Below are 8,898 nucleotides of genomic sequence, written 5' to 3'. Positions count from 1 at the left end.
GATTGACTCTCCTGCGTACCCCGTGGTGTTGGGGCTTCCCTGGTTAAGCACCCATGATCCTACCATTGCGTGGCAACAGAGGGCTCTTATGGAGTGGTCTGCCCAGTGTGTAGGGAGATGTCTAGGTGTTTCCGTAGGGGCGACCTCGGTAGAGAGTCCGAACCAAGTGCCCGCACTGCGCATTCCCCCTGAGTATGAGGACTTAGCACTTGTGTTCAGCAAATCGAGGGCAACACGGCTACCACCTCATAGACAGGGGGACTGTGCGATAAATCTCCAAACAGGAGCGGCTCTTCCACGGATTCGTGTGTATCCCCTGTCTCAAGAGGAGACAGCGGCTATGGAGACTTACATAGCCGAGTCCTTGGCACAGGGATACATACGGTCCTCCACTTCCCCGGTTTCCTCGAGTTTCTTCTTTGTGAAGAAGAAGGACGGGGGATTGCGCCCGTGTATTGATTACCGTAGTCTCAATCAGATTACAGTTAAGTACAGTTACCCACTTCCACTGATTGCGACTATGACGGAATCGTTACGCGGAGCGCAGTTCTTCACAAAGTTGGATCTCAGGAGCGCGTACAATCTGGTGTGCATTAGGGAGGGAGATGAATGGAAAACAGCATTTAGCACCACCTCGGGTCATTACGAGTATCTCGTCATGCCATACGGGTTAATGAATGCTCCTTCAGTCTTCCAATCCTTTGTTGACGAGATTTTCCGGGACATGCATGGGCAGGGTGTAGTAGTGTACATCGACGACATCCTAGTGTACTCTTCTACACGAGCCGAGCATGTAGCCCTGGTGCGCCGAGTGTTGAGAAGACTGTTGGAGCATGACTTGTATGTCAAGGCAGAGAAATGCCTGTTCTTCCAGGAGTCCGTCTCCTTTTTGGGTTATCGGTTGTCCGCGTCTGGTGTGGAGATAGAGGTAGACCGTGTATCGGCCGTGCGTAATTGGCAAACTCCAACCACTGTAAAAGAGGTGCAGCAGTTCTTGGGTTTTGCTAATTACTACCGGAGGTTTATTCGGGGTCTTGGACAAGTTGCAGCTCCCATTACGTCCCTGCTAAAGGGGGGTCCGGTTCGTTTGCAGTGGTCGGCTGAGGCGGACAGGGCATTTGTCAAACTGAAGAACCTGTTCACCTCGGCCCCAGTGCTGGCGCATACGGATCCCTCTTTACCATTCCAAGTAGAGGTAGACGCGTCCGAGACCGGTATTGGGGCAGTCATGTCACAACGGTCCGGCACGCCACCTAAACTCCGCCCCTGTGCGTTCTACTCCAAGAAGCTCAGCTCGACGGAGCGCAACTATGACGTTGGGGACAGGGAGCTGTTAGCCGTAGTCCAGGCCCTAAAGGTGTGGAGGCATTGGCTTGAGGGGGCTCAACACCCTTTCCTCATTCTGACTGATCACCGTAACCTGGAGTACATCCGGGCAGCTAGGAGATTGAACCCTCGTCAGGCTAGGTGGAACATGTTCCTAACCCGGTTTGTTTTTAAGATCACATACATCCCAGGGTCCCAGAATGGTAAGGCAGATGCCCTGTCACGGCGGTATGACACAGAGGAGAGGTCCAATGAGCCTACTTCCATACTGCCGGAGTCTTGTTTGGTGGCTCCGGTGGTATGGGAGGTCGATGCGGAAATCGAGCGGGCACTGCGTACCGACCCTACTCCCCCCGAGTGTCCTGTGGGGCGGACGTACGTTCCGCTCGAGGTTCGTGATCGTCTTATTTATTGGGCTCATACATCACCCTCCTCTGGACATCCAGGTATTGGCCGGACAGTGCACTGTCTTAGCATGAAATACTGGTGGCCAACGTTAGCTAAGGATGTGAGGGTTTATGTCTCCTCCTGCTCGGTGTGTGCCCAGTGTAAGGCACCTAGACATTTGCCCAGGGGTAAGTTACATCCCCTGCCCGTTCCACAACGACCATGGTCCCACCTATCGGTGGATTTTGTAACCGACCTACCCCCCTCCCAGGGGAATACCACCATTTTGGTCGTTGTGGATCGGTTTTCCAAGGCCTGTCGTCTCCTTCCAATGCCGGGTCTCCCTACTGCCCTACAGACCGCTGAGGCCCTATTTACCCATGTGTTCCGGCACTATGGGGTCCCCGAGGATATTGTGTCTGACCGAGGTCCCCAGTTCACCTCCAGAGTTTGGGGGGCGTTCATGGAACGCTTGGGGGTCTCGGTAAGCCTTACCTCGGGGTACCACCCAGAGAGCAATGGGCAGGTGGAACGTGTCAACCAGGATGTGGGTAGGTTTTTGAGGTCCTATTGCCGGGACCGGCCGGAGGAGTGGTCTAGGTTCATCCCCTGGGCAGAGATGGCCCAGAACTCTCTCCGCCACTCCTCCACCAATTTAACACCTTTCCAGTGTGTTTTAGGTTATCAGCCGGTCCTGGCACCATGGCACGAGAGCCAGATCGAGGCCCCTGCGGTGGACGAGTGGATTCGGCGCTCGGAGGAGACGTGGGACGCTGCCCATGTCCATCTGCAGCGTGCCATCCGTCAACAAAAGGCGAGCGCCGATCGCCACCGCAGTGAGGGACCGGTGTACGCACCGGGAGATCGAGTCTGGCTCTCGACTCGAAACCTGCCCCTCCGCCTGCCCTGCCGGAAGCTGGGTCGGCGGTTTGTGGGGCCCTTCAAAGTCCTGAGAAGATTGAACGAGGTGTGTTACAGGTTACAACTGCCTATAGAGTACAAAAATATTAACCCCTCGTTCCATGTGTCTCTTCTCAGGCCAGTGGTAGCTGGCCCACTCCAAGAAGATGAGATAGGAGAGACCCCTCCGCCCCCTTTGGACATCGAGGGGGCCCCGGCGTACAGGGTCCGGACCATCTTGGACTCGAGGCGCCGGATGAGTGGTCTCCAGTATCTCGTGGAGTGGGAGGGGTACGGTCCGGAGGAACGGTGCTGGGTGCCCAGGAGGGACATCCTCGATCCATCCCTCCTGACTGAGTTCCACCGTGGGCATCCCACGCGCCCGGGTCCGCGTCCTCCTGGCCGTCCCCGAGGCCGGGGTCGGCGCACGGCTGGAGTCGCGCGTCAAGGGGGGGGTACTGTCACGGATTCTGCCGAGACTGCTCCTCCTCCTGGTTCGGGCAGGCTTCGGCGTTCGCCGTCCCCGGAGTACTAGCTGCCACCGCTCTATGTTTCGTAGTGTGATTGCTTTTGTCTGTCTTTTACACCTGTGTCCATTTGTGTGTTGATTACGTGTCTTATAAGTTCCTTGTTTTGCATTAGTCTGATTGTGTGTTGTTATTTTCTGCCTGTCGTGCGGAGCTGCGTGTTTGCACTCTATCTATGTTGGATTATTGTTTTACGCGTGTTTGCGTAATTGCCTCGCCTCCGTCTGTTTTCGAGGTCGTGTTTGTTTGTTGCACTTGGGACTATTAAAGTCTTTTGGACGTATCCTCTGTGTCCTGCGCCTGACTCCTCCGCCACATCCACATCGGAACTACTGACAACAAGATAGCCCTCTCAAACACAGGTATGTTTATTTATGTTTAGATATACTGTTTGATTGTTCATAACATTGGCTAATACTATAAAAAAATAATGATAATAATATATAAGTCAAGAAATGGGTTATTATCACATGATTAAAAACATATTATTATTGTGGTAGTAAAAGGTTACTGTTGTGATATGTGAGGCAACGTCTAATGCTGAAAAGGAAAATAATAGTACATCCACATTATACAGCACATTGCAGGTGTTGGAATCCAGAAATAGATCATATTAACTGATCATTAAAAGAGGGAAATGTTTTATGTTATTCATTAATATTGACCGATGAATGTTGCTACAACTTAGATCCATGGAGTGGAGTCGGCGAGCCATCCCTGTCTCTGGTGAGAATTAACTACTTACAAGGGTTAGGGTCCATTCCATTTCAGTTCAAGTCGATTCAGAAAGTAAACCAAATTCCAATTACACCCCCCTTGGAATTTCAGTGTACTTCCTGAATAGACTGACATTTTTATTGAATTGACCCTAACCCATCCATCTAAATCAAATCAAATCAAATTTTATTTATTTTAGTTACAGTAAAACGGCAGCCATCTTCTCCGGCGCCACAATGCTAAAAGTCAGAGATCTCCAATGATCAGCATTACCCCATAGCATGTTACACAATGTGTCATATAATGTTATTAAAGTGCATTCACATTAATATTATTAATTATGACTAATCATTCATATTATTATTGTGGCTTTACAGGGATTGTCCTACTTTTAATGAGGGTCACCGGGCAAATAGGTAAATGCATTTTTAATAAAGCAGACTGTCACACCCTGGCTCTGGGACTCTATATGTTGAGCCAGGGTGTGTTCATTCTATGTGGTATATTTCTATGTTGGGGGTTCTAGTTCTTCTGTTTCTTTGTTGGCCTGAGTGACTCCCAATCAGAGGCAACGAGTGTCAGCTGTGGCTGGTTGTCTCTGATTGGGAGCCATATTTAAACTGTCTGTGTTTCCTTGGTGTTTGTGGGTTTTTGTTCCGTGTTGGTCTATGTTACCTAGGACGTTACGAGTCGTTTGTTGTTTTGTTCATTGTCAGTATTTATCACTATAGATAAATAAACATGTTCGTTCATCACGCTGCGCCTTGGTCTATTCCGTACGACGATCGTGACAGAAAAACCCACCATACCAGGACCAAGCAGTGTGTCCAGGAGCAGGCAGCCTGGACGTGGGAGCAGATTTTGGACGGACAGGGGTCCTGGACCTGGGAGGAAATCCTGGCCGGGATGGATCGCCGGCCATGGAGTGAGACTGTAGAGAGGCGACGGAGAGAGGAGCAACGGCGTGATCAGGGTCGTCGTCGGACGGTCGAGAGGCAACCCCAAATAATTTTTAGGGGGGGGCACAGGGCATGGACGACGGGGCTGACGGAGGCAGAAAAGGGGCGTATTCAAAAGGCCACCAGGTTACGGGGGTCACCGGTAAAGGAAGGGAAGGAAGGTTTAGAGGCACGGCGAGAGGTACTGGGATGTGTTACCAGTCCGGTCCGGCCCGTTCCAGATCCCGGGGTAGAGCCAGTGGTGTGTGTCCCCGGTACGGTCCGGCCTGTTACGGCCCCTCGCACCAAATGGACGGTGCGCGTCGCCAGCCCGGTCCGGCCTGTTCCTGCCTCTCGCACCAAGCCTACGGTGTGCGTCGCCAGCCCGGTCCGGCCTGGCCCTGCTCCACGCACCAAGCCTACGGTGTGCGTCGCCAGCCCGGTCCGGCCTCTCCCTGCTCCACGCACCAAGCCTACGGTGTGCGTCGCCAGCCCGGTCCGGCCTGTCCCTGCTCCACGCACCAAGCCTACGGTGTGCGTCGCCAGCCCGGTCCGGCCTGTCCCTGCTCCACGCACCAAGCCTACGGTGTGCGTCGCCAGCCCGGTCCGGCCTGTCCCTGCTCCTCGCACCAAGCCTACGGTGTGCGTCGCCAGCCCGGTCCGGCCTGTCCTTGGTCCTCGCACCAAGCCTACGGTGTGCGTCGCCAGCCCGGTCCGGCCTGTCCCTGCTCCACGCACCAAGCCTACGGTGTGCGTCGCCAGCCCGGTCCGGCCTGTCCCTGCTCCACGCACCAAGCCTACGGTGTGCGTCGCCAGCCCGGTCCGGCCTGTACCTGCTCCTCGCACCAAGCCTACGGTGTGCGTCGCCAGCCCGGTCCGGCCTGTCCCTGCTCCTCGCACCAAGCCTACGGTGTGCGTCGCCAGCCCGGTCCGGCCTGTCCCTGCTCCTCGCACCAAGCCTACGGTGTGCGTCGCCAGCCCGGTCCGGCCTGTCCCTGCTCCTCGCACCAAGCCTACGGTGTGCGTCGCCAGCCCGGTCCGGCCTGTTCCTACTCCACGCACCAAGCCAGGGGTGCGCATCGTCAGCCCGGCCCGGCCTGTTCCTGCCACTCGCACCAAGTCTACGGTGCGCGTCGCCAGCCCGGCCCGGCCTGTTCCTGCCACTCGCACCAAGCCAGGGGTGCGAGTCGTCAGCCCGGTTCGGCCCGTTCCTACTCCACACACCAAGCCAGGGGTGCAAGTCGTCAGCCCGGTTCGGCCCGTTCCGGCTCCACGCACCAAGCCAGGGGTGCGCGTCGTCAGTCCAGCACAACCCGTGCCTGGGTCACCGGTGCCTGGTAAGGTACCGGTCAACTGCTCCACTACGGAGCTGAAGCTAACCGCTCCTGCTACGTCCAGTTCAGCTCCAGCCAGCGGGGCCAGACCGGACCAGGGGCGCTATGGGGGGTTTATTGGAGGGTGGTGGGAAAGGCCGGAGCCAGAACCGCCGCCGAGGAGGAATGCCCACCCAGCCCTCCCCTGTTTTGTTCTAGTGGAGGCGCGGTCGCAGTCCGCGCCTTTAGGGGGGGGTACTGTCACACCCTGGCTCTGGGACTCTATATGTTGAGCCAGGGTGTGTTCATTCTATGTGGTATATTTCTATGTTGGGGGTTCTAGTTCTTCTGTTTCTTTGTTGGCCTGAGTGACTCCCAATCAGAGGCAACGAGTGTCAGCTGTGGCTGGTTGTCTCTGATTGGGAGCCATATTTAAACTGTCTGTGTTCCCTTGGTGTTTGTGGGTTTTTGTTCCGTGTTGGTCTATGTTACCTAGGACGTTACGAGTCGTTTGTTGTTTTGTTCATTGTCAGTATTTATCACTATAGATAAATAAACATGTTCGTTCATCACGCTGCGCCTTGGTCTATTCCGTACGACGATCGTGACACAGACAGACAGACGGACAGACACAAAAGCAATCACCAAAAAAAAGATAGACAGACAAAACAAACAATCCAAATCAATTAATCAATGAATGAAGGATCAGTATTGGCCACTGTGAAAGAAGCAATACATTAAAAAATAATAAATATAAACATGAATTAATAAGTAAGTTAATTAATTAATAAATCAACGAATCAATGCAAGGAGTGTCACGATCGTCTGAAGGATTGGACCAATGCGCAGCGTTGCGAGTGAACATGATGACTTTATTAATAAAGCAACCACGAAGAAAACAACAAATAACGATACGTGAAGTTCTAAACTGAAAATACGACTAACAGCTACAAAGAAACAATAACCCACAACACAAAGGAAAAAACACACCGAATATATATGGCTCCCAATCAGAGATAACGAGCCGACAGCTGACACTCGTTACCTCTGATTGGGAGTCATCGACCAATCACCACCTGACACAAACAAAATGAAACTCACCCATCCCCAACACCACCAAATGAAATACACCCAACACAAGAAAATGAACAACCCTGGCTCAATATAAACGTCCATAGAGCCAGAGTGTTACAGTACCCCCCCCTAAAGGTGCGAACTCCGGGCGCACCAACATCAGGACTAGGGGAGGGTCTGGGTGGGCGTCTGTCCATGGTGGCGGCTCTGGCCCCGGTCGTGATCCCCACCCCACCACAGTCACAACCTGCTTCGGTAGCCTCCTCCCAATGACCACCCTCCACCTAACCCCACCTGGACTAAGGGGCAACCCCGGACTAAGGGGCAGCATCGGCCTAAGGGGCAGCACCGGGATAAGGGGCAGCACCGGGATAAGGGGCAGCACCGGGACAAGGGGCAGCACCGGACTACGGGGCAGTACCGGACTAAAGGGCAGTACAGGACTAAGGGGCAGCACCGGGCTAAGGGGCAGTACCGGACTACGGGGCAGCACCGGGCTAAGGGGCGGCACCGGACTCAGGGGCAGCACCGGACTAAGGGGCAGCACCGGGCTAAAAGGCAGCACCGGACTAAGGGGCAGCACCGGACTAAGGGGCAGTACCGGACTACGGGGCAGCACCGGGCTAAGGGGCGGCACCGGACTCAGGGGCAGCACCGGACTAAGGGGCAGCACCGGGCTAAAGGGCAGCACCGGGCTAAGGGGCAGCACCTGACTAGATGGCGGATCCTGGCTGGCTGGCTCTGGCGGATCCTGGCGGGACGGCTCTGGCGGATCCTGGCGGGACGTCTCTGGCGGATCCTGGCGGGACGGCTCTGGTGGATCCAGGCTGGACGGCTCTGGCGGATCCTGGCGGGACGGCTCTGGCGGATCCTGGCTGGACGGCTCTGGCGGATCCTGGCTGGACGGCTCTGGCGGATCCTGGCTGGACGGCTCTGGCGGATCCTGGCTGGACGGCTCTGGCGGATCCTGGCTGGACGGCTCTGGCGGATCCTGGCGGGACGTCTCTGGCGGATCCTGGCGGGACGGCTCTGGCGGATCCAGGCTGGACGGCTCTGGCGGATCCTGGCGGGACGGCTCTGGCGGATCCTGGCTGGACGGCTCTGGCGGATCCTGGCTGGACGGCTCTGGCGGATCCTGGCTGGACGGCTCTGGCGGATCCTGGCTGGCTGACGGGTCTGGCTGCTCATGGCTGGCTGACGGATCTGGCTGCTCATGGCTGGCTGACGGATCTGGCTGCTCATGGCTGGCTGACGGATCTGGCTGCTCATGGCTGGCTGACGGATCTGGCTGCTCATGGCTGGCTGACGGATCTGGCTGCTCATGGCTGACTGACGGATCTGGCTGCTCATGGCTGGCTGACGGGTCTGGCTGCTCATGGCTGGCTGACGGATCTGGCTGCTCATGGCTGGCTGACGGATCTGGCTGCTCATGGCTGGCTGACGGGTCTGGCTGCTCATGGCTGGCTGACGGATCTGGCTGCTCATGGCTGGCTGACGGATCTGGCTGCTCATGGCTGGCTGGACGGCTCTGGCGGATCCTGGCTGGACGGCTCTGGCGGATCCTGGCTGGCTGACGGGTCTGGCTGCTCATGGCTGGCTGACGGATCTGGCTGCTCATGGCTGGCTGACGGATCTGGCTGCTCATGGCTGGCTGACGGATCTGGCTGCTCATGGCTGGCTGACGGATCTGGCTGCTCATGGCTGGCTGACGGATCT

This window comes from Coregonus lavaretus (genome assembly GCF_964263955.1).
Source record: "Coregonus lavaretus genome assembly, chromosome: 39".
Classification (NCBI taxonomy): domain Eukaryota; kingdom Metazoa; phylum Chordata; class Actinopteri; order Salmoniformes; family Salmonidae; genus Coregonus; species Coregonus lavaretus.
This window is presented reverse-complemented; position numbering follows the sequence as displayed.